The sequence below is a fragment of the Xenopus laevis genome, chromosome 4L (genome assembly GCF_017654675.1).
Source record: "Xenopus laevis strain J_2021 chromosome 4L, Xenopus_laevis_v10.1, whole genome shotgun sequence".
NCBI lineage: Eukaryota > Metazoa > Chordata > Amphibia > Anura > Pipidae > Xenopus > Xenopus laevis.
The window spans coordinates 111,459,367-111,485,921 of record NC_054377.1 but is presented as its reverse complement, the minus strand read 5'-3'; positions in this window follow the sequence as shown (position 1 = coordinate 111,485,921).

Sequence of the window (26,555 nt, the reverse complement as noted above, 5' to 3'; positions counted from 1 at the left end):
AATATAGACAAGTCCTAAAAAAGACACTTGGTGTGGTGGGTCTTTCACCGAAAGACTATAATACTCATTCGTTTAGGATTGGTGCAGCCACGCAAGCGGTGCTTTTTGGCTTTAGTGAGCAATCCCTTATGAAGCTAGGTAGATGGTCCTCTAAGCGCTATCGCTCATATGTTCGGCCAAGTTTGGTTGATGACTAATTTATAAATCCAACAAATTTTTTTCACAGGGCACCCACTCATGGTGTGGATTATTGGCCATTCTTTTGTCTTTCGGGCGAAGAAACGAGCTGAAAAACGCACTTATGGTGTCAACCTGGGCATTAAAAATGTAAATATAGTTTGGATGGGCCTGAGAGGTCTTAAATGGGATGATATGTTACCAATTGCTTTGCAAATGTCTACTTGGTGGGGCATTCCAGCTATAATTTTTATTCACTTAGGAGGAAACGATATTGGTGAGGTCCATTGACCTCATCAGGAATATCAAAAGGGACTTAGCTCAGCTCCGTTTCATTTTCCGGGACAGTTGTTTTATTTGGCAGAAGTGATCCCTAGATTTATAGAAGATGCCAGAGTACGTCCATTGGAGCGTTGCAGGGAAAAATTGAATTTTTGTTTAGCCAAATTTGCTAAGAGCGTGAACATTTTGGTTCATCGCCATTTTGAGTTGGAGTCAGGTGGAGGAGGCCTTTATTGGTATGACAGGGTGCATCTGTCAGATATCGGGAATTACATCTTTAATATGGGCATTCAGGATGCCTTTGAAAAAGCAATCAAGGTGTGGGGTTGGCCAAGACCAATCTAAGGTTTTAGTTGGTCTTGGCATGGAGGGGTTAAAGTGTATACAAATGGAGGCAGCCTGCTGGTGTTTGAGCAGTGGCTGGCTGGGGATAACACATTTTGAATTGTTGTAAGGAGTTATTAAAAGAAATGTTATTGCTGAAAATGAAATAAAGTTTACAGCTGCGGCCTTTCTCCACCAACATTTTTTGTGTTGTTTCTATTGATTAAAGTTTAAACTTGCGTGTTACTCATCCCATGCAATATGGGGGCCCTAATTAGCCCTCAGGTTCATGGGGTAGTACACGCTGTAATAGTAAAGCAGTCATAGTTACCGGCCTTTGCTGAGGTCAGCCCCTGGGAAGCTGGCAGGGCCTATACCGCAAGGGCTTGTGGGATTGCAGTCGCAGAAGTTTCTAGTATACTGGGCCTAGCATTGATTGGTCCTTTAGGTTAACAGGTGACTGCTGGTTGATTGGTAGGCAGATGTTTTTACCCAGCAACAACGAGTTGGCAGCAGTTGTTGGGCCTATATAAGGGGGAACATCGGGGCACGGGTAACAGAGAAGTCATCAGATTTGCAGGACAGCATGTCACCCACCTCCCACCCCCTATATAATATTATATATGTATGTTAAAAAAAAAAATTTAAATTGCATGGAGTAAAATATTGATATTGTCGCAGCTGTTTGAGGTATACTCTGGGCCGATGTGGCAGGGGTTAAAGTGTATACAAATGGTGGCAGCCTGCTGGTGTTTGAGCAGTGGCTGGCTGGGGATAACATATTTTGAATTGTTGTAAGGAGTTATTAAAAGAAATGTTATTGCTGAAAATGAAATAAAGTTTACAGCTGCGGCCTTTCTCCACCTACATTTTTTGTGTTGTTTCTATTGATTAATGTTTAAACATGCGTGTTACTCATCCCATGTGTCAGCAAGGAGTGCTAAAATCATAATCAATAGGGATGTAGCGAACGTCGGAAAAAAAGTTCGCGAACATATTCGCGAACTTGCGCAAAAACGCGAGCGGTTCGCGAACGGTTCGCGAACCCCATAGACTTCAATGGGAAGGCGAACTTTAACATCTAGAAAAGACATTTCTGGCCAGAAAAATGATTTTAAAGTTGTTTAAAGGGTGCAACGACCTGGACAGTGGCATGCCAGAGGGGGATCAAGGGCAAAAATGTATCTGAAAAATCTGCCTGTGTGTGCTTGGAAGAGATAGTGTAGGGGGAGAGCTGTTAGTGATTTCAGGGACAGATGATAGTAAGTTTGCTGGCTAGTAATCTGCTTGATACTGCTCTGTATTGGAGGGACAGAAGTCTGCAGGGATTTGAGGGACATTTTAGCTTAGGTAGCTTTGCTGGCTAGTAATCTGCTGTTCTCTTTAAACAACTGCCATACGTTGACCTTGTAGGCATTGTTTGCCCAGTTTTTTTGGACGCAGCCACTGAAGCACAGTTGCCAGAAAAAATATGCCATATAAATGCTGAAAATAGTCATTTTTCGCCATACGTTGACCTTGTAGACATTGTTTGCCCCAGTTTTTTTGGACGCAGCCACTGAAGCACAGTTGCCAGAAAAATTATGCCATATAAATGCTGAAAATATAAATTTTTTTGGTTGCAGCCACTGAAGCACAGAGGCCAGAAAAATTATGCCATATAAATGCAGAAAATATGCATTTTTTTGGTCGCAGCCACTGAAGCACAGTTGACAGAAAAATTATGCCATATAAATGCTGAAAATATAAACTTTTTTGGTTGCAGCCACTGAAGCACAGAGGCCAGAAAAATTATGCCATATAAATGCAGAAAACATGCATTTTTTTGGTCGCAGCCACTGAAGCACAGTTGACAGAAAAATTATGCCATATAAATGCTGAAATATAAATTTTTTTGGTTGCAGCCACTGAAGCACAGAGGCCAGAAAAATTATGCCATATAAATGCAGAAAATATGCATTTTTTTGGTCGCAGCCACTGAAGCACAGTTGCCAGAAAAAATATGCCATATAAATGCTGAAAATAGTCATTTTTTGCCATATACGTTGAGTCAACGTATGGCAAAAAATGACTATTTTCAGCATTTATATGGCATATTTTTCTGGCCTCTGTGCTTCAGTGGCTGCGGCCAAAAAAACTGGGCAAACAATGCCTACAAGGTCAACGTCGTTGACCTTGTAGGCATTGTTTGCCCAGTTTTTTTGGCCGCAGCCACTGAAGCACAGAGGCCAGAAAAAATATGCCATATAAATGCTGAAAATAGTCATTTTTTTGGTCGCAGCCACTGAAGCACAGTTGCCAGAAAAATTATGCCATATAAATGCTGAAAATATAAATTTTTTTGGTTGCAGCCACTGAAGCACAGAGGCCAGAAAAATTATGCCATATAAATGCAGAAAATATGCATTTTTTTGGTTGCAGCCACTGAAGCACAGAGGCCAGAAAAATTATGCCATATAAATGCAGAAAATATGCATTTTTTTGGATGCAGCCACTGAAGCACAGTTGCCAGAAAAAATATGCCATATAAATGCTGAAAATAGTCATTTTTTGCCATACGTTGACCTTGTAGACATTGTTTGCCCAGTTTTTTTGGTTGCAGCCACTGAAGCACAGAGGCCAGAAAAAATTAAACCAGTAGGGTTTGCACCCTAGTTTGTAACGGTGGCGGAGGGAGGAGGAGGACGCTAAAGGACAGCTGTGTGTGGAGTCATGAGGCTTGAAGAGAAGGACAGCTGCATAGAAGTCAGAACAAGTCTTCCGGCGTGCAGTAACCCTCCGAGATCCACCCCTCATTCATTTTAATAAAGGTCAGGTAATCGACACTTTTGTGACCTAGGGCGAGTTCTCTTCTCAGTTACAATCCCTCCTGCTGCACTGAAGGTCCTTTCTGAGAGCACACTTGAGGCTGGGCAAGACAAGAGGTTCATGGCAAATTGTGACAGCTCTGGCCACAGATCAAGCCTGCGCACCCAGTAGTCCAGGGGTTCATCGCTCCTCAGAGTGTCGATATCTGCAGTTAATGCCAGGTAGTCCGCTACCTGCCGGTCGAGGCGTTCTTTGAGGGTGGATCCAGAAGGGTTGTGGCGCTGCCTTGGACAGAAAAACATTTGCATGTCTGACGTTACAGACTGGCCAAAGGGCTTTGTCCTTGCAGGTGTGCTCGTGGCAGGATTACTGGCACCTCTGCCCCTGGAATGTTGATGAGTTCCTGAAGTGACATCACCCTTAAAAGCATTGTACAACATGTTTTGCAGGCTGGTTTGTAAATGCCGCATCTTTTCGGACTTGTGGTATGTTGGTAACATTTCTGACACTTTATGCTTGTACCGAGGGTCTAGTAGCGTTGCGACCCAGTACAGGTCCTTCTCCTTAAGCCTCTTGATACGGGGGTCCTTCAACAGGCATGACAGCATGAAAGACCCCATTCTCACAAGGTTGGATGCAGAGCTATCCATCTCCGCTTCCTCATTATCAAGGACTGCATCATCCACGGTCTCCTCCCCCCAGCCACGTACAAGACCAGGGGTCCCCAAAAGGTCACCACTAGCCCCCTGGGAAGCCTGCTCCTGTTGGTCCTCCTCCTCCTCCTCCACAAAGCCACCTTCCTCCTCTGACTCCACTTCTGGCACCTCTCCCTGCGTTGCAGCAGGTGCCTGGGTTCGTTCTGGTGATTCCGACCAGAAATCGTGCGCTTCCAGCTCCTCGTCACGCTGGTCTACAGCCTCATCTGTCACTCGTCGCACGGCACGCTCCAGGAAGAAAGCGAAGGGTATTAGGTCGCTGATGGTGCCTTCGGTGCGACTGACCATATTTGTCACCTCTTCAAAAGGTCGCATGAGCCTGCAGGCATCGCGCATAAGCACCCAGTAACGGGGGAAAAAAATCCCCAGCTGTGCAGATCCAGTCCTACCACCCAGTTCAAAAAGGTACTCGTTGACGGCCCTTTGTTGTTGCAGCAGACGTTCCAACATAAGGAGCGTTGAATTCCAGCGAGTCTGGCTGTCAGAAATCAAACGCCTGACTGGCATGTTGTAGCGCTGCTGAATGTCAGCAAGGCGTGCCATGGCTGTGTAGGAACGTCTGAAATGGGCCGACACCTTTCTGGACTGGGTGAGAACGTCCTGGAATCCTGGGTACTTGGAGACAAAACGTTGGACTATTAAATTTAACACATGTGCCATGCAGGGCACATGTGTTAAATTGCCTAGTCTCAACGCTGCCAACAGATTGCTTCCATTGTCACACACCACTTTTCCGATCTGCAGTTGGTGTGGGGTCAGCCACCGATCGGCCTGTGACTGCAGAGATGACAGGAGTACAGATCCGGTATGGTTTTTGCTTTCCAGGCACGTCATCCCCAAGACAGCGTGACAACGGCGTACCTGGCACGTCGAATAGCCTAGGGGGAGCTGGGGGTGCACAGGTGTGGAGGAGGAGAAGGAGGACCCAGCAGCAGAGTAAGAAGAAGAAGAAGACGAGGTAGAGAGCGATGGAGGAGTAGAGGTGGTGGCAGAACCGCGTGCAATCCGTGGCGGTGACACCAACTCCACTGTTGTTGTTGAGCTACCCATTCCCTGCTTCCCAGCCATTACCAAGTTCACCCAGTGGGCAGTGTAGGTGACATACCTGCCCTGACCATGCTTGGAGGACCATGCGTCAGTAGTCATATGGACCTTTGGCCCAACACTAAGTGACAGAGATGCGGTAACTTGGCTCTGCACATGTTGGTACAGGTGTGGTATTCCCTTTTTAGAAAAAAAATTGCGGCTGGGTACCTTCCACTGCGGTGTCCCAATTGCTACAAATTTGCGGAAGGCCTCAGAGTCCACCAGCTGGTATGGTAAAAGCTGGCGGGCTAAGAGTGCAGACAAGCCAGCTGTCAGACGCCGGGCAAGGGGGTGACAGTCAGACATTGGCTTCTTACGCTCAAACATGGCCTTCACAGAAACTTGGCTGGTGGCAGATGACTGGGAATGGGAACAGGTGGTCAAGGTGGAAGGCGGAGTGGAGGGTGGTTCAGACGGGTCAAGGAGAGCAGAGGTAGAGCAGTAAGATGCTGGACCAGAAGGAGTGTGGCTTTTAGTTTGCCTGTTGCCTTTGAGGTGTTGCTCCCAAAGTGCTTTGTGCTTGCCGCTCATGTGCCTTCGCATAGAAGTTGTACCTATGTGGCTGTTGGGCTTACCAAGGCTCAGTTTCTGACTGCACTCATTGCAAATTACAATGCTTTTGTCAGAGGCACACACATTAAAAAAATCCCACACTGCTGACTTTTTGGAAGTGTGCGATCTGGCGGTAACAGTAGAAGTTGGCGGAGTTGGCGGTATTGGCGGCAATGGCGGGTGCGTTGGCCGGCTGAACACAGGTGCCGATACATGTTGTTGCCCTGCTGATCCCTGCGGGCTGTCCTCCCTGCTTCTTCTAAGTCTTATTCTCCTACTGCCTCTCTGACTCTCCGTCTCTCCATCTGAAACTACCCTCCTCTTGCTCTCTTCTACTAGGCACCCACAAAACATCAATCTCCTCATCATCATTCTCCTCAGATGCATCAATTTCTTCTGACACATCACAGAAGGAAGCAGCAGCGGGGACCTCCTCCTCATCACTCATTATGTCCATCTCTATCGTGTTCTCTGCCAGAATTAAATCTGGTGTAAGGTCCTCATCTCCTTCATCTTCTTCTGGCAATAATGGTTGCGCATTACTCAGTTCAAGAAACTCATTGGAAAATAACTCCTCTGACCCCAGTGAAGAAGGGGCACCGGTGGTGGAGGAAGTGTTACGTGGGGTGGCCATAGCAGTGGAGGATGAGGAGGATGTTGTGGTAAAGTTAGAAACGGTAGAGGATGGGGTGTGCTGTGTAAGCCAGTCAACTACCTCTTCAGCATTTTGGGAGTTCAGGGTCATTGGCTTTTTAAAACTGGGCAATTTGCTAGGGCCACAGGATTGCATAGCAGCACGGCCCCTAGCACGGCCTCTGCGTGGCGGCCTGCCTTTGCCTGGCATTATTTTTAAAAAAAACAACAACAACAACAAAAACTCAGTTGGTTTTTCTGGAAACGATAATACACACAGCTAGATGGCGGGTTGAAGAAAACACTGTGCAAATAATGCCTACAAAGTCAACGTATACACTACTACAGCGGTGGATACGGATTACGTAAAATATATGAATGCTGCTTGAAAAAAAGTAACTCAAGTGGTTTTTCTAGAGACGATAATATTATCAATATTTAGACAAAATGTGAACAAGGTCACACAGCTCGATGGCGGGTTGAAGAAAACAGTGTGCAAATAATGCCTACAAGGTCAACGTATACACTACTACAGCGGTGGATACGGATTACGTAAAATATATGAATGCTGCTTGAAAAAAAGTAACTCAAGTGGTTTTTCTAGAGACGATAATATTATCAATATTTAGACAAAATGTGAACAAGCTCACACAGCTCGATGGCGGGTTGAAGAAAACAGTGTGCAAATAATGCCTACAAGGCCAACGTATACACTACTACAGCGGTGGATACGGATTACGTAAAATATATGAATGCTGCTTGAAAAAAGTGACTCCGGTGTTTTTTCTGGAGACGGTAATATTATGGATATTTAGACAGAATGGGAACAAGGTCACACAGCTCGATGGCGGGTTGAAGAAAACAGTGTGCAAATAATGCCTACAAGGCCAACGTATACACTACTACAGCGGTGGATACGGATTACGTAAAATATATGAATGCTGCTTGAAAAAAGTGACTCCGGTGTTTTTTCTGGAGACGGTAATATTATGGATATTTAGACAGAATGGGAACAAGGTCACACAGCTCGATGGCGGGTTGAAGAAAACAGTGTGCAAATAATGCCTACAAGGCCAACGTATACACTACTACAGCGGTGGATACGGATTACGTAAAATATATGAATGCTGCTTGAAAAAAGTGACTCCGGTGTTTTTTCTGGAGACGGTAATATTATGGATATTTAGACAGAATGTGAACAAGGTCACACAGCTAGATGGCGGGTTGAAGAAAACACTGTGCAAATAATGCCTACAAGGTCAACGTATACACTACTACAGCGGTGGATACGGATTACGTAAAATATATTATGGCTGCTTGAAAAAAGTCACTCCGGTGTTTTTTCTGGAGACGGTAATATTATGGATATTTAGACAGAATGTGAACAAGGTCACACAGCTAGATGGCGGGTTGAAGAAAACACTGTGCAAATAATGCCTACAAGGTCAACGTATACACTACTACAGCGGTGGATACGGATTACGTAAAATATATTATGGCTGCTTGAAAAAAGTCACTCCGGTGTTTTTTCTGGAGACGGTAATATTATGGATATTTAGACAGAATGTGAACAAGGTCACACAGCTAGGTGGCGGGTTGAAGAAAACACTGTGCAAATAATGCCTACAAGGTCAACGTATACACTACTACAGCGGTGGATACGGATTACGTAAAATATATTATGGCTGCTTGAAAAAAGTCACTCCGGTGTTTTTTCTGGAGACGGTAATATTATGGATATTTAGACAGAATGTGAACAAGGTCACACAGCTAGATGGCGGGTTGAAGAAAACACTGTGCAAATAATGCCTACAGGGCAAATAATGCCTAAAAGGTCAACTTATACACTACTACAGCGGTAGTAAAATAAAAAAAGTAAAATAAAAAAAAAATGAATATTAAAAAAAAAAAATTAAAGTTGGTGCTGCTGAACTACTAGGAGCAGCAGATTAGCACACCAGTCCCACTCCCCAACACTGCTAGACTAATAGCACTGGGCTCTTATAGTAGTAGTAGTAGTAGTAGTAGTAAAACAACAAAAAAATAAATAAAAGCAGTCCTTACAAGGACTACTGTTATTGCAGCAGTCAGCAGATGAGATCAGAAGCAGGACAGCTGCCCACTGCAGCTACATACAGAGCACTGCAGTAGAAGGTAGATTACTAGCCAGCAAAGCTACCTAAGCTTAAATGTCCCTCAAACCCCTGCAGACTTCTGTCCCTCCAATAACAGAGCAGTATCAAAACGATTACTAGCCAGCAAACTTTCAACTGTCCCTGAAATCACTAACAGGCAGCAGCTCTCTCCCTACACTATCTCTTCAGCACACACAGGCAGAGTGAAAAAACGCTGCAGGGCTTCGGTTTTTATAGGGAAGGGGAGTGGTCCAGGGGAGAGCTTCCTGATTGGCTGCCATGTACCTGCTGGTCTGGGGTGAGAGGGCAAAAAAAAGCGCCAACAATGGCGAACCCAAAATGGCGAACGTCGCGCGACGTTCGCGAACTTCCGGCGAGCGCGAACACCCGATGTTCGCGCGAACAAGTTCGCCGGCGAACAGTTTGCGACATCTCTAATAATCAAACCAAAAAATATTAAGTACAAATAAGTACTTTACACAAACCAAGTTAGTACAAATCAAATGCATAAATAACCTAATATTGGGTTGCCTCTCATCATCACAACTTAACATGCATTACAGATGACTATTAAGCACTTACAATATTATAGGTATTGGGGTTCACTTAAGAAGACCATAGATACAAGTGCTAGAGCAAAATGATGCCTCCTAATATTCATCCAAAAAGCATCTGTATCCGGAGTCTTGCTATGCTCTGTACCTAATGCTGAACTACAAATGCAGAACAAAGTGCAAAGCACAGCATCAGCAAGTCCATGTTGGAGCTCAAGAATCTGTGCCCTTTGATACTCACACATACAGAAGGGTTCAAAGTTTAATAAAACATGACAGCTTGCACCTGTCTTTGCACTTTGTATCCTGCCCTATTTATAATAAATTACCTCTATAGCAGGGGTTGCTTCCCAACCAATTTTACCCATAGGTAAACAATAAAAAGTATTGGGGAGCAATACAAGCATGAAAAAAAGTTTCTGTGGGAGCCAAATAATACATGTGATTGACTATTTAGTAGCCCTTTGCGGACTGTCAGCCTACAGGAGGCTCTGTTTGACAGAACACCTGGGGCAGATTTATCAAGGGTTGAATTGAAAATTTTAATTTTTAAATTCAAATCTCAAGCTAATTTTAGTGTACTTCGTCTAGTCCAAATTAGATTTGAATTTGAAAAATTAGAATATCGAAATGTATTATGTGCTGTCTCTTTAAAAATTCGACTTTGACTATTCGCCATCTAAAACATGCTGAATTGCTGTTTTAGCCTATGGGGGAGCCCCTAGAACCTATGTGGAGTCATTTGGTGGACTTTGAAAAATCTAAGTTTTTTTTTAAATACTTTGAATCAAATTTGATCGAGTAAGTTCCAAATTCGATTCAGACAATCGAATACAGCCTATTCACGCAAAGTTAAAAAAAATTGATTTTTTATTTTTTATTTTTTTTATCACCTCGAAATTCAACCCTTGATAACTCTGCCCCCTGGTGTTTATACAACCAAAACTTGCATCCAAGTCAGGAATTCAAAAATATGCACCTGCTTTGAGGCTACTGGGAGCAACATCCAAGGGGTTGGTGAGCACAACGTGTTGGTCGCGAGCCATATTGTTCCATATTGTTAAACCCTGCTTATAAATAAAACAGTGCACTATCATTTTATCCAAAGACCAGTAAATTAAGGAGATTTAAAGCAACTGCAAATCTCTGTAAATTCCTGATGCCTAACCCCAGACCCTGCTTGTATCTATACAATTTAACTTGACATTCTAACTATTACTGGGGTTATTACCAAGAAAGATATTGATTTTCTAATGGTATTCTGTCCATTTATAACTACAACTTGCCCAAATTGCATAATCCCTCTGGATGACCAGTTGTGGTCAGCATTGTGAAGTGAAAGACCATGAAATTTTGTGTGTTTTCCTCTACAATTCATTTTGTCTCCCTCTATATCATATATTAGGCACTCCTCAGTACTGTTAATAAAATAACAGGATCAAAGTATTTTAACAGAAGACTTCCTTGCAACCCACAATGTAGAGGAATTATATCATCAGTTAAGAATGATTTAGGGCTGTTGAGTACTTTTTGGCACAAAAATTCAATTAAGATCAATGTCTCAAACAAATTGTTCTTAATTGTCTATGAATTATCACTTAATTATTTTTGCTCTGACGAAACGGTCTACATGTAATATTCCTACAGGTGAAGTAACTATAGCAATGACAATTCATTTACTTTCAGTGTTACGTTTTGGAATAAGGTCTACAGCGACTCTAGTATTAGAAAAAAAACATGAAAGAGCTAAGAGTAGCAATAGAACTGCTTTGTTACAATCAGGGCTGGCACTTCTCTCCAGCGTGCCTCTGTGCATGCTCCCCGCACATCTTTACACTGGGCCAAGTGCTCCAAGTCTGGTTACAATGAAAATCTAGATGCCAAGATTCACAGACCTCATTATTACTACTTACAATGGTCATTTGCAGGGCTGTATTTAGGTTCAGTGCTACCCTAGGCACCGGAACTTAGCCTGCCCCCCCTTGGTGCAAACTTCTACATAACGCCCTAAATGATATTATAGCGTGATATCATATATATTATACACAAGAGCCGCGAATGTCCTGTAAATGATATCCTTATAAACGGTGCTTAGTGATGTCATTGGTTATGATTGAAGCTTAGTTATGTCATTTCTGTCACATGACTCACTTAAACTTTTGTATTATTTTGCACATTTACTAAGGGTCGACTTTCGAAGTGCAAAAAACTTCGAAATTTGACCATCAAATAGGGTAGTTGGACATTTGAAGCCGAAGGATTTTTTAAATCGTATGATTTAATCGATTTAATCGTACGATCGTACGATTTTACCAAAAATCCTTCAATTTCGCAAAACTTGCCCAAACACTCAAGATATGTTATAGGAGGTCCCCCATAAGCTAAACAGCAATTCGGCAGGTTGAAGATGGCGAAGTGTCAAAGTCGAACTTTTCAAAGAGACAATACTTCGATTTTCGATGGTCGAAGTTTTTGAAATTCGACCCTTAGTAAATGTGCCCCATAGTGTTTTATGCACAGCAGGGTTTTCCACAACATAGGGCAGTTGTTGTGGAAAACCCACAACAACTGCCCTGACAAGTCCTTTGGCAGACTATACCTCCACAACCTGCTTTTGACAGTGTTAACATAATTATTTAACCAAGAATAATATGGACATTTACACTTACACATTTACACATTTATTTTCCCAGGTATTGACTTTATTGACTTAATTCCAGCATCTGCACTGCCCCACCAAAGCCTTACTGAACACATCTCCTGTTATTCTCCTCATCTGCTCATACAGTTTTCTGGGATAGATTTACATTCAATTATTCAATTTTTTAGGCACTGTGTAACTATATATGTATGTGTATATATATATATATATATATATATATATATATATATATATATATATATATATATATATATATATATATATATCAAAACAGGTGGTTGTGGGAGCACTCTAAAGGCTTTAAAGAATATATATAAGTATAATAAATGCTATTGCATATGTACCCAAAACAGGGGTTATTTTGTTACAAAGTTATGATCATAAAATTGATAAGCCACCATACCACGTCAAGGTAAACCCCGAATGGCGGTCCCTAACTTGTTTTATATTTTATGTGCATTTTAGCATTACCTGTGATCAATGTCCGTTGAACGCTGTTTTTCACTGAGGGCTAAATCCTCCCCAGCCAGCAATCAGGCTATTAAAGGAGAGATATTCCCAAAACAAACGCCCAATTTATATATATATATATATATATATATATATATATATATATATATATATATATATATATACATAAACAGTATGTCTTTAGTAGTTTTTTTTGCTAGACAGGTATAAAGACTACTGCTCCACTGAGACATCTACTGCACCATTGAGTTTATACGTCAGCAGAGCAGTTGCTATATCGTCTCAATGGTTGACTTTCCTGACCTGCCACAAGTCCAGGGATTAGGAACCTTTTCAGCATCTATAGCTTGAGGAATATCTGACATGTAACATTACTGTTTTTATAATGCTATTTGCTACAGGGCCTGAGCTAAAGTGAGAAATGTAGCCATTGTAATCTGAGTTGTATGCTGCTTCTATATTTCTCACAAGTGATGAATTATCTGTCCCTTGCATTGCAGGCCACCTGCATAGCTTAATTATCCTTAAGCTTTCTTTCCATTCCCCCTCTGGGAGCTGAAACAAAAGAACAAGACCTTTCCTTGAGAGCAAAGGACAAGGGTAGTTTAAAGTATTTGTGCACAATAAACACTGGCTGGAGCTATGTCTGTGAGAAGCTTATTACTGCATAAGCCAAGCAACAATCTCACTGAGGATCCATAAGGTGAATACTCTGGCGTCTTTGCCTCAGTCAGGGTTCTTTGTCTGTGTTTGGGGTAACTGTATTGTCCAATAACAGAGCAAAAATAAATTTAAAAAATAGCACTAGTTTAAATTTAAAAAATAGCACTAGTTGTACCCACCTGGAATCAGCTTCTGCCAGGTGTGTTAAGGGCAACAATAAATACTTTGCTGTACAATTGTTTTCTCTTTCATCAGCTTATGCTGGAGTGTAAGGCACCTTACGGGAGCAAAGGGTTCTCTGGTAGTCCTCTAAGCCTGCAAATACGGTGGAAAGCAAGGCACTTATATGTTCCAATGCGTGTCCAACCTGGTGTGCATGTGTGTTAACGCATTGCATCATGATGCTGACATCCAGCACTTCAGCACCAAGCACTATTTTCAAAACGCTTGGTTATCCATACCTCCCAACATTTAGGAATTAGAAAGAGGGACAAAAAGATTTGGCGCGGGAAGTGCGCCAACTTTTTTTGCCAAACCCATTTTTGTGGTCACACCACCATGTTAATTTTACATAATTTTGCAGGTTATGAAAGCTTAAACACATTTCTGTGGTTTCAATATGTTATTACAGTTTTGCAAATGAAGGTGAATTGCCCTTTAAGCTTTGAGTCTAAGTTCTTATCTTATCAAACTGTCACAAAAGTATGTCAACTATCTATTCTGGGCTGTCTGCCAAGAAACTTTGTATCTGTTTCTGGCTGTTCAGTGCAGAAGATCAAAAAGAAACCCAGAAGTTACCAGTACAAATCCGTGACAGCGGGTTGAGCTGTCAAAAGCGGGAATGTCCCGCTCAAAACGGGACAGTTGGGAGGTATGGGTTATTGAGTTTTTAACTTGTATCCTGCTGTTCCTGCTTTCTTCTGCCTGCCTGTTGTTGATCTGTTACTGAATCCCGGCTTGAAAACCTATGCTGCCTGACCTGACTTCGTATCAGTTGACTACTCTTCTGCTTTAACCTCTGTACCATGATATTCTGCTTTCTGGCCTCTCTCCACTGCTGTGCTTTCTCTCTGAACCCTCGGATAAGCCACCAGCTAGTATAAGGTGCTTGTAGGTTTTAACTCATCTGAGAACCGCCTTGACACAGAGTATTTCTGCATTAATTTGGTCACTGGCCTTGGAGATACAAACAAACCGCACTCCAAGGACTTTGTGTCTCAAAAGCCAAATGAAGGTTTATTTTGCTCAACGTTTCGGCGCTCCAAATGAGGCCGTCTTCAGGAGGGTGAATACACACACAACAGTGAATCACATTTAAAGTGTAAATTAGGCCTCAAACAGCATAAGGATGATGTCATCAACAAGTGCCAGACAGCTCAGCACAATTGCTGAACTATCACTGGGTGCAATAATGTAATAGTGCATAAATAAGTATCTGTAAAAGTGATATCCAATTACTGTGCACAAAAACAAAGTCAATACATATAGGGTGTTATTTCAGTGTTTGCTACGTGCCCGTGTCATTAAAATAATGCCAATAGTGAACACTACTCTGATACAAGGCTGTGGAAGAGGTCCCCAATCCACTTGCCCCCATTTGGGGAGAGTGCGTTTATAAGATCAATATCGCCCCTTTGCTGGCAGTGGCAAAGCAATTATGAACCACCAAGGATCAAATCATTGGCCATCAAACTCTTACTTGCCTTAACGTGCAGCTCATCTACTCGTGTGCACCATCAGAGGAGTTCTGATCTCGTATATACTCGAGTATAAGCCGACCCGAGTAATAAGCCGACCCGAGTAATAAGCCGAGGTACATAATTTTAACTACAAAAACTGGAAAACCTTATTGACTTGAGTATAAGCCTAGGGTGCATTCCAGTACACACTGTGTTGTGATGTCTGTACATACACACATGAGATGCAATGCAAGAGAGAGAGAGAGCCTACCCCCCCACAAGGCCTGTAGCAGCTACTCACATGGGCTCCAGTAACTTGGCCAACAACGTACTAAAAAGCATCCACATTCTCTATCAGCATGTCCCGGGTTTGGGGGCGTGGAGGAGCCACTATCGCACCAATATTGCCATACAACTGCTCCTCATTCTCTGTACTGCTGTCCTCTGTGTCATTTCCCTAGCAGGTTCCGGTAATGGCGAAGAGATGGGGGCAGGGGCGGGAGCGATTACCCTGTGCAATCCTGTCCGATGGGCCCCACTGTAACACCGGATCAAGTCCCCTAACCAAACGCCGTACAATTTAGCAGGCCCTACGGTGAGCCGGAAGACGGACAGCTTGAGCCAGCCAATAATCTAAAACACTATATCCAAAAGAAATGTGAGGACCTCCAGTAATAAAGAAACAATTGTATTAAAAAATTTGAAAAATGTATTAGGACATGAAAAACACATTTTTGTGCATATTGGGGCACTTACTCATAGGCGAAATGGCGCACCCCTATGAGCCTATGTGTTTTGGACTTGCACCTTGGGACTGGGGTGAACTGTGCGTAAATTCTCTGTAACTAATTCAAAAAAACATTTTTGTATTTTTGATTTATTTATTATTATTTTTTGAGTGGTACTGTTTATATTTTCTTTATGTGGCATCAGCACAAAACCCTGTCATTATATACCAGCCAATAATCTGGCGACCTTAGGCAAGGACTACCGATTGGTGCGCTATGTGGGCGGAGCTGGGTGAGTAGTATAGACACCAATGGGAGGAGCACACATGGGAAGCTGCCGCATGTGAGAGAAAGAGAGATGCACGCCCGTAAAAAAAGCTTCCGGCCCTAGCTGCGGCCACAGGAGTACATTGCATGAGCGCGCTTTGGGTGATTGTGCACATTGACTCGAGTATAAGCCGAGGTACACTTTTTCAGCACATTTTGAATGCTGAAAAACTCAGCTTATACTCGAGTATATAAGGTATGTGTGATTTGGGCAATATGGGAAATACACATACTATTCACTGTACAAATACAGTTCAACAAAATGCTCAGTACAAAATGGTCACTTGTATGTTGCATACAATATAAACAACATAAGGAATAAGTGAAGCCATGTGCTTGTTACTATATCAGACCAAAGTGGTTCTTACTATCCTTTCAAGTTGTCTAAGCACTAAATTATATCAGATTTTTACTTGTCGTTCTGAGACATTGGCCGCACTATTTAAAAATGAATTTGTAATTGCTTTTGGGATATGATTTGTAGTTGCTCTTAGTTTGTGTAAGGCCACTTACTGCTGTATGGATGGGACGTCCCGTTCTGTGTGTCCCTGCAGGCAAGTAGTTGGTCACAGGTGCCGGCAGAGACGCGCTCATACGTCCGTGATTGTGCGTCTTGATGAGCGTGCGCCTTGTCGCGCATGAATACGTTCGTGTGTCGCCCTGCGTCACTGCACATGGAAATTGACGCTAGGCCTATATTAAATCAGTTGATACACAAACAAGTTGCTAGGTTATCTTAGTTTATATGCAAGAGACCCAGCATTGTTTATACTTGACTTCCTGTTGTTGACCTGGCTATTCTTGACTTCGCTTGATCTCTGCCTGCATCTGACCTCTGCCTGACTTTACTACGAACGTGAGCTGCCTGCCTTTGACCCGGATCCGTCTGACCTCGTCCATCCATTACCCTTGTTACTTCGTCCGGACTCTCAGGCCTCTTTTCACGGCACATTCTACCTGTCCCCCTTCAAATTAGTCTGTTGCTAGTGGAAGCTGCTTGTGAGCCCTCCTCTACAACTTGATCCATAACGAAGCCTAACCATTAGGTAGATGTCAAAAAGTGAATTTTACAGACACCACAACGATCTTCAATTGGCTCTTCAATTTCTTCTTTATAATAAAAGTGACTGTGATAGTCGTGCCAGGAAACTTACAAGGAAAAGTACATGATTACAGATGGAAGCATCACAAAACCCTTGTAGGTCCTCTGTCAGTCTGACATGAAAAGGTAACAAACTAAAGACATAAAGAAAGGTAAGATCTAGTAGTAAAAACCACCAAGGGAATAGATTGCCCCATTCATCACTTCATTAATGGCAAGTATAGTGCATGCCTTTGTGCATTGTGTTGACATGTTCCCGGACTAGAGGAACCACCCTGGGAATGTCTTCTTTTTCAACCTCCCCATTGTGTTACAATTTGTTTCTGCATATTCAGACCCATGATTATTATTATTGTTATAATATGGTTTAATAAATTAATTTTGCAGTCTTACTGTTCTCCCCCAAATCACAAGGAATCCATTCTTTTACCGATAGCATCAAGGGAAAGGTTATTGAGGGACACACTCAAAGCAGTGGTGTGCCTCCTCTATTTAGACCATATTCTGTAACGCCAATAATAAAACTAACAATCTATTTAATTCCTCAGTGCAAGTCAACACAACCTACCATGTGTGCATCTGCATCCCTTTGACTTTCTCAATAATGGCAAACACTGGAGACATTTAATCTTACTGCCAGGGGAAATAACGGATGGCAAGATTTACTGGCTAGGCGAGATTTAAGTTCTGGCTGTATTGAGAGGACAGAATGTTGTATTTCAAAAGCAAGGAGTCTATTAAAACCAGAAGCTTTGCCGTGAGGAATATATTTGCAAGTCAACATGACCTTCTGAAGGGTTTCACTTGGTGAATGTACTGGCTTCAAAACCTCCTCCTCTAGTCCACAGGTTGGACATCGTTTAAATTAATATTTAGAAATACAAACACTGTTGAAATTGTTAAACAAGGATTTTACTCCCTGTTTATATACAATAGTTCAAATAACAGAAACAACTGATAACACAAAGGGAACCACAGTTACAAAATGCCTTAGGGTGCTGTGCCCTAACAGATCATACATGAAACATTACAATTAAGTTTAGCTACTCATCTATAGTAAATGTTTAGTATTTTATTTTACATTTAATTAAACACTATGGGATTACAGTTAGCTGTAACCCAAACCAACCAATCAGAACGCAGTATTTTCTGACGTACTGCAGTAAAAAATAATGATAAAAACATCAGTTGGGTTGCTAAGGGTTAGTAGACCTTGAGCAAAGCCAGCACCTTGTAAAAAAGGTTATGTAATGTCATAAGTAGAGCTTGCGCTAGCACAGTTTTCCATAGCAACTGATTAGATCATTGCATGTAGTTTAGGGATCGCCAGCATTCAGCCCTTCAACTGTTGTTAAATAACAAACACCAGCAACACAAAAACATACCCAATTTAATGTACATTTTGTAATTAAATTAAGTAAACCACACATGTTGTTCTCAAAGAGCAGTAAAGGAGAGCTAGCCCAGTTAATTAAATAAGTCCAGACTACTAAGATCACCCAATAATCAGAGTAGTCAATAATTTGCAGCAGAGCATTTTGGCCATATCAGTGTGAGCAAATAACACCTCAGGGTAATCATACAGATTTCCTAATAACTGTGGTGTGGCTACTTTAATATAGATAATCAACAAAAGATACTAGATATTCTGCCACTACGTTTCCATAAAGCAGGTACTACTCACGATAAGAAGTTCCCATTAAAGATTTAAAATTGTATTAATAAATAAAAAAATTTTTTTTATACTGATTCATAATAAAATCATTATGCTTATTTTTTTAAGTCCACTAAATTTGATGGCATCAAGTCCATTTGAATATTCATTCAACTCTGCACTGACTACAATTTTATTTTGTTTCTATTTCCTGGTGAAAACATAAAAGTATTTTCCATATAGCAGTGTGCATGGCATGGAGCTTGAACTATATTTTCATTCTTTTGAACAGTCAGTGTAGGAAACAGGAATGATTTAGTTACAGTTGTCAGGCACAGTAATTTAGGACAATCTCATTATACAGAAGACGATTTCTTGGGACAGTTGGACTGCATCATATCACCTGTTCACCAGCATTCACTTTACAGAGTACAGGTATGGGATCCGGATAACAGAAATCTGTTCAGAAAATGCTGAATTATGTGAAGACCGTCTCCCATAGACTCCACTTTATCCAAATAATCAATGAAAAAATGATTTCCTTTTTCTCTGTAATAATAAAACAGTACATTGTACTTGATACAAACTAAGATATAATGAATCCTTATTGGAAACAAAAAAGTCCTATTGGGTTTATTTAATGTTTACATGATTTTCTAGAAGATTTAAGGTATAAAGATCCAAATTACAGAAAGATCCTTTATCCAGAAAACCCCAGATCCCAAACATTCTGCATAGCAGGTCTCGTACCTGTACATTCAAAAGGAGAAGCATAAAAAAAGTTCCTGGTTTTAAGATATGACATAGCTCATGGGTCACCTTTCCCACATCTTGTTAAAGGGCATGTAAAGGCAAAAAAATAAAATCCCATTTTTATTTTCTTTAATGAAAAATAAATCTATCTCCAATATACTTTAATTAAAAAATGTGTACAGTTTTTATAAGAAACCTGACTGTATGCAGTGCAATTCTCCCTTCATTTACTGCTGTGGATAGAAATTGTCAGATGGTCCCTAACTTCTGAGCAGGGAAACAATCATACTTATGAACAGCAGGGGGAGCCCCCGCCTTACTTCCCAGCCATGCAGAACTCAAGCAGCTTTGTTTATGACGATCACTAAGCAGCCCAGACCACACTGAGCATGTGCACAGTCTTGGTCTTTCAAAGATGTTTAACAAAGTTACAAGTTACCCCCTGTAGCCAACTTTGAAAACATAAATTATTTGTTTGATTAGGCTTGTGGTTCATGTTTATATTTAGTATACAAAATACAGCATTTCTAGCCTTATTCTATTTTAGACTTTACATGCCCTTTAATGACTTTAATTCAAGACAAACAAAATTAAAATATTCCAATTTCTGTGTAACTTACTTCTGATGCGGAAAAATTTATTTATTGCAGTGAAGGTGTCGCATGATGAGCTGACACAAACTGTGGTCTCATAGATGCCTTTTATTCACCAAATGAAATCAGACAAATGACATATTGAAAAATGAGCTTTGCTGTATCTGAGAAAGCAGCCATCCATAACACTACAAACAACAAAATGCTTTTATGCTAGCAATTAACCTCCTCTCTGAATTACCATTAAAATGCATTGGAATAGGAAAAGATTGTGGATGATATTCGCAGTAAAAATGTTGCTGCCAAAACAGAAGCTGGCTGCAGATTGCAGAATCCGGAATCTCAGTAAAAGGGTGCAATGACTGCTTAAAGAGAGGTTGAGAGGGGGAGAGTACAGAGAATAAGGGCAAACTTCAGCAATATTATAACAAACAGGAAGAGGAAATGTGGAATATTTTTTCATGTTTACGACAGTAAGTGACCACCTGCTCCCAGAAATCTGGATTATTTTGTTCCTCATGTTGTTTATGAATGAGAAAATCTTGTTTATGTAGTACATTTTTCTCTTGCCTAAGTTTCTCTATATCTGTATATGCTAGTTTTGAATAGGGATGCACCGAATCCACTATTTTAGATTTTGGCCGGATCCAGAATCCTTTGTGAAAGATTAGGCGGAATCTTGGCTTGATTGTGTTGACTAGTGATGGGCGAATCTGACCCATTTCGCTTTGCTAAAAATTTGCTAAATGGCGAAAATTCGGAAAAGTCTACTGGCAACAAAAATTTATTTTTTTTTGACGCACAACAATTTTTTTCACCCATTGGCCATCATTTTCACGGCACTAGTGTTGACTTGTCTGACAAAAAGTCGTGATTTTTTGGATTCAGATTCGGTTCGGCCAGGCACTTGTATTAGGCCGAATCATGCTGAAAATGTCGAATCTCGGCTGAATCCTGAACTGAATCCTGGATTCAGTGCACCCCTAGTTTTAAAGCATTATTTATGATAGCTGACCAATTGATGGCTTACTACAGGTGTTTTATGGTGCAAAGACTACTCAAAGATTCCATAGAGTTCTTTATAAAAAGTTGACTCACAATGGGGATATCAACCCATTGATATTACTAGAGTTTTTAGAGCTAGATGTTTAGGCCTCTATGGAACCCAAAGAAAGATTATAGAGCTCAATCAAAATGTCCCATGTAGTGTGCAAAGTGCAAACAAGGTTGCTATCTGCTATTTTTTGCACACTGTTTCAGAGTACTTCCTGTCCCATATATTGTGTTGCATTCAGACGGCAGGGGGCACAGGCCACATCAAGGCCCGTACGTTATGGCCTGCTCTAATTGCAGCTAGCCTAGGGACATGAATGCTTAGGAAATGAGGCCTCAATGACATGCTCTTGCACTAAAGGCATGTGTACCATATAGAATAAAGTTATGTTGCAGTGCTATTTTCAAAAAGTAGGAAAAAAAAATAAAACTGCCACAAGGGTCCAGGTAAAGATAACAACACAAATTATTGGGATTCATTGGGGGGACCTACTTTCCTGTAAGTATCTTTGTCTTTGAAAATGTCTTAGATCCCTTTTGTTATGGAGTGGCACACCAACAATACAAAATATAGACAGGAAAATGCTATGAGCATGGCAATTGCAATATGCTTCTCTACGCATTCTTGCCATTCACTGTGTAACGCTACTGTCAGATACGGCTCAAACAGCGCAATGGCAACACCACCCACCTGATACTCTATCAGGATAGCATAATATTTTCAATGGTATGTAAAAGCTGGCCTTTAAGAACAATACTTTGAGAGTTTAGAATTGGACCTTCCCTGGATCGAAAACACTGTCAGATACTGATGTAACAATCAAAGTAACAAATGTTCCCAGTTTCAATTAAGTGCAATAAAGGCCAGACAAATAATTTGTTGCCGGATGACACTGCATAATTTTGCCTTGAAATGATTCCACAGACTTGGTAAATACTTCCCCAAGGTGCTATATCTGAAAAAAAAGCAGACGTGTGATGCACCTCAATGATGCTGTCACGTAGAGTACGTCAATAATGAAGACAAATGTTATGGGAAACACAGGAACCATAAGCATTTTGTTCTCCAATTAAATATGAGATGTCAGGGAGAAGGTATGAAGGCCATCTGAGCACAGGGAGGATTCTGGAATAACAACGTTGTTTTGTGTCATCCAAAGGGACATTTTGCAGCACAGCAGAGGTCAAAGCAATGTTTTTAATAGCTTTAATATTAAGCAAATGGCCAGAAAGCCATTTAGGTCTACAGGCTAGATTTTAATACATGTGGCTCAGTTTATCACAGCTTTTTATCACCTAATTTCCCTGTAGACTAGAATAGTAATTTTTTTAGATAAAATCCAGGGATGACTTTTACACAGGGAATAGAATCCTGTCCTTCATTTGGAATAAATGAGAAACTATTTAAGTAGAAAATACTTTTCCTTACCTATGCTATTCTAAGAGGTCTGGTAATTATGATAAATGTTTTTTAGAAATAGTATTAATGGATTGTGGTGCAGTATCATACTGACCTAGATTATGGGGAAGAGATGAATAAAATTGCATATAATGTAGGGTCAAATATGGGTAGCATTTTGTCTTCCATGAGTAATGTCCATTAAATATTGGGAGAACAACAAGGATCTGAGCTGACCATAAAGGAAATATTTGCTAAGTTAGTAAGGTTGTGCCATGGGGTGATGATATAGAATAATTAAAGGTGTAGGGAACTCTGAAAACCATATGCAGATCAGACCAAAAAATATTTGTTAAAAAGTACGAAAATCACATTAAGCTTTACACGTTACATGTTCATCTGACAGTGACACTTAATCAAAAGCTTAAACCAGTTCCATACAATGCTTGTATTTAAAGGCCTAAAAACCAATGGGAAAGAAGGGGAGGCACAATTGGCAATTCAGATAAGAATTTAAAGGGACCATATACATAAACAAATGGGACGGGGAGGGAAATTGCGTGACTTTTTGTCACAAAACAAGGAAGTAAAAAATGTTTTCCCCCTTCCCACCCCTAATTTGCATATGCAAATTAGGATTCAGATTTGGTTTGGTATTCGGCCAAATCTTTTGCGAAGGATCCACAAAATAGTGGATTCGGTGCATCCCTAATCAGAATGTCACAATAATAAGGTTATTTAAGTCAAATATCATGTTCATATATCATATGTACAGAAAACATAATTTCATACTGGTGTAAATATCAGACATAGAGGAGGCGAGTCATAATCAACATAATAAGACAAGTAATAAGTTAGAGTAAATCAGTAACTACCATGACAAAGTAGATTAAAAAGGCAAATGGGCCAATGGGTGATGGGCCAAACCAGACTGATTGGATCATAATAATGACCTATGTAGACTTGACAGAGAGGCCCACACAATAGAATGCTCTAATGTAGGAGTGCCCATACTTTACTAATGCAGGGTCTACTTTTAGTTATGTTGTCCCATTATGATCTACATCCATAAAAGCAAGAGCCAAGAACAGGGTGTTTAGCATCGGTTCTGAATTTAGGGTGCCAACTGTGACATTATTATTGTATTACAATAATTAAGATTTTAGCAAGGAAAACACATTAAGGACCACTTACTAGTGCTAGGGGTGTACGTGCTGGAAAGCTAAGGGGTAGGCAGTAATTACAGAGCTCCCAGCCTCATGAAAAAGCTAGAGGGTGTTCCAGAAGAAAACTAGTATCACCTAATTTCGCTACCTGAAGCTCACACCTGGGATGAATACCGTCCAGTCCAGGACCTTTATTTACCTTAATTTTCTTCTGATTCACCCCTTCATTAGCTGGTTTCTCAGTTGTAGAGACAGATAAAACCTCTGTTTGATACTACCATTCCTCCTTTTTGCTCCACTTTTTACTATTTCAAAAAAAAAATTTGAATTAATTTTTCTCCTCCTTTCAGATTGTCTTTATCGGCCTCTTTATACCATAAAAAAGATTAAGCTGTCCCATTGGTTGTTACATGTAACTTCACTGGTGCAATTAAGCATCTGTGTTTGTAAATAAATCTTGACTGTCTGGCCACAACCATTCTATTCCACTAGTATAACATGAGTTAGCACGTGGCCAAATAAATGGGGCCAATCTTTATAGCAAAGATGGCAAATAAGTTCATAAACAGCACTACACACAATAATTCATTCTGCAGGAAATTCTGAGCATAAAATAACTTTATATGTTTATATCAATTATCATGTAATTAATTCACTATTACCTTGAAGAAAAATATGCCCAATACCAACAAAACTGTTTGCTAATAATCTCTATTTTCCCTTCAGAATTTCACCCATATCAACCTCACCTATCCATCAAAAACATGCAATGCCAGACAAAAATCATTATATTCTGTCATTCACCTGTTTCTGCACCTTGCAGAAATTGTACCTTTCCTTGTGTTCTTGTCTGCAAATCCATCAGCAATGCTTTCCATTACAGCATGCCTGTAGCTAAGGTTCTGTTTAGTAAGGTCCATATAAATTGCATATAACTCCTCTTCCATCAATGCTGTTAACTTTGTAGCAAAAAAATTACCAGCGCTCCTTTGTTAACGTGCAATGCAACTAATTTGGCTTACCATAACTGGTGTAATATTGGCAAGTGTAGCAGCTAGCAGTTTTTTTGATGCTCATTTAGTCAAACTGCATAATCTTCTATAAATCTGGCATTTTTTGGTGCCGCTGCAAATAACCACTCTAATGAATAGTTTACATCAAATAGTATTTTTTTAGCAATTTATGAATGTTTTACTAAATGTAGTTACGGGCATGAAGTAAAACTAATTATTTCGAGTTTCACTAGTAATACACTTTTAAGTATCATTCTTTCCCAGTGGAAACTAACATCACATTTCTCCCACTATACAATTTCTGGTGTTTTTTTCACATAGCACCACTCACCAAGTAGCAATGATAATTTTGATTGTTTATATGGTGGTGGAAGGGAGGAGGCTAAAAATAATTTTTAGCAATCCAGTTATTTGGAGTTCTTAAGGATAAATACAATAATACGGTTAAAAGTTCCAAACCAAATGTGTACTTATGTGTTGATAAGGAAGTTCCAATATTGTTGCTAATTTCATGTATTTTATGGTAGGCCTATTGTTTTATTATACATTGTATGTACAACTGATTATTTGTTTTAACTTTAAGGTAGTAATTACTTCCAGCTCTTCTTTCAATTCATCAACAGAGGGTTGCATATTGTACTTTTAGTAAGACACTTTTATTTTAAGGATTCCTTCTGACACTAGGGGCCCTGGGCAACTTCCCCCTCTGTCCTATCATAACACTGCCATTGATGCCTTCCTTGGGGTCCATTCAGTACATGGTTTTAGGTTCTGGGATCTAGCATAATGTTATAACATTTCAATGACATTTCAACAGAAGTGTCAATGTAAATTCTGCACAATTGCAATACACATGCTTCCATACATGCACAGTAAAAGATCTGCAGAGCATTCTGGGATTGTCTGTAGAATGCAAATGATTATTAGTGCTCTCTGCAGTGCAGTAGAGGCTTCTTCAGGCAACTGAGGGATTAACTGTCTTGAAGGAGAAAGAGATTTCCAACCCAAACTAAAGCTGCATTCAATGTATGCAGAAGGAGGAGAAAGATATGTATAGCTTCATATTTTTTTTTTCTGCTCATGTTTGATTCCAGACGTGCTCTCTTGTTCAGTTGTCATGGGACCACAATACTACTGCACACAGAATATGAACATTTTGCAGTGTGTGCTAAATAAAAGATGAAGCTAAATTTCTACACCTTCTATTCACTTGAAATGAACACTTGTAGGCAGTTTGAACTGAAAAAATAAAGCTGATAAAAACTGTCTTTGAGGACATATTATGTTTACAAGATTGATTCTCTGTGAGATATGCTTATTTCTCCATTATCTCTCCAGGAATTACATCTCTCAGCATCGTTTATAAGTGCAGCTAGTGATCCAAATATCTGTTTTATATTAGTCTAAAGCAAATATTAAGAAATTAATGTTATTCCCATTGCATTGCTTTACTTATATTTTATGAATGTGCTACTGGCTTTTCTCTCAGATCCTGCCTTGCTGGAGCCCAAGCATTGTTTGTGTCTTTTTTCCATAATTCATTGTTTCTTCTCCCAAACCATACATTTCAGTCTGATAAACTTCATTCAAAAACCTAACTGTATGTATGGGCTGACATTAGTGATGGCATGGCCAACTGCAAGTACAGTAGCTAAACTTTGCAACCAAACAAAATAGAAACCCCTAAATGAGCAAGCAAATTGACTATACAAAGATTCTATAATACGGCAGTTCAAGTTCCCTTTTATAGTGCAATATTGGACATGGGCCCCTTGCATAAAACAATATTACAGATATTTAAAAACATATTTTATCAGTCACCCAACTAAAACATATGAAAACATGTCTTATTGGTCTTTGCCCTCCATTCTAGGACCACAAAGAGTGGTTGGCTTAGGGTGCAGGCCACTTAGCACCTTGTTTGAGACTTAAATGTAAATGAGGCCTACAGCATATGTGAATTCCATGTAGCCTGTAAATTCTTTATAGACAGAGAAACTGAAACAAACATAAAAAATCTTTACA